We start from the raw sequence: 1,097 nt of genomic DNA, 5'->3' as shown, positions 1-1,097 counted from the left end.
ACCTATCTGAATGATCATATATACCTATCATATATTACCTACTAAATGATCATATATTACCTGTCATATATTACCTACTGAATGATCATATATTACCTGTCATATATTACCTACTGAATGATCATATATTACCTGTCATATATTACCTACTGAATGATCATATATTACTTTAATCTCTATACTAAATGAATAATCAATCAATCACATGAAAAAAATACATATTAAAATAAATGCTTCATAATAAGTTATCGATTAACTTTTTAATTTCATGTGATTTTTAATTTCATGTGATTTTAATTTCAAATTTTTTTCAGTATTTTCTAGTACATAATATCCAAAAAATTTGCCAAACGATATTTAAAAAAAAAAAAAAGTTATGTTCTATTTCTTAATAATGATTGCATATTTTTGTAGTAATTACTTTGGTAATGTGATATTCACTTCAGTAAATGATAAATTAAAACTTGAAGATATACAGTTTATTGAAATTTCTAAATGATATTTCATAATTTATTAAAATTTCTAAAAATCCCTTTTTCCAAGTAACATTTCATAATTTATTCTTTCAGAAATTTTTCATTAAATCTTCCTATCCTTCAATCTCTCTTTTTTTTCAAATTATTTGTGATTTTATTCAGCTAAATGAAAATATTTTATAGAATTTATTTTTTTTATAAAAAGGAAAAAAAAAGCAATTCATAAATGCTGATGTTTCTTTTTCATAGCTATCTAAAATTTCATTAACTTTTTTTTTTTCTTTTTATTTTCTGGACACTATTAAAGCTTGCCATTATTACGTTTCTTTTATTCCATAGATTTTCGTTTTATTTGATTGTTTGAATTTTTTCTCCAATCTTTTCTTTTTTTTTTCTCTCGCTTTAATAATATAAAAGTATGGAAAAATTGAAATTTCATATCAAATGATATCTTTTTAAGATTATGATAATTTCATATCAAATGATATCTTTTTAAGATTATGATAATTTCATATCAAATGATATCTTTTTAAGATTATGATAATTTCATATCAAATGATATCTTTTTAAGATTATGATAATTTCATATCAAATTGATATCTTTTAAGATTATGATAATTC

Source organism: Loa loa (genome assembly GCF_000183805.2).
Source record: "Loa loa unplaced genomic scaffold supercont3.702, whole genome shotgun sequence".
Taxonomy (NCBI): domain Eukaryota; kingdom Metazoa; phylum Nematoda; class Chromadorea; order Rhabditida; family Onchocercidae; genus Loa; species Loa loa.
The sequence above is the reverse complement of the archived record's forward strand: the minus strand, read 5'-3'. Positions refer to the sequence as shown.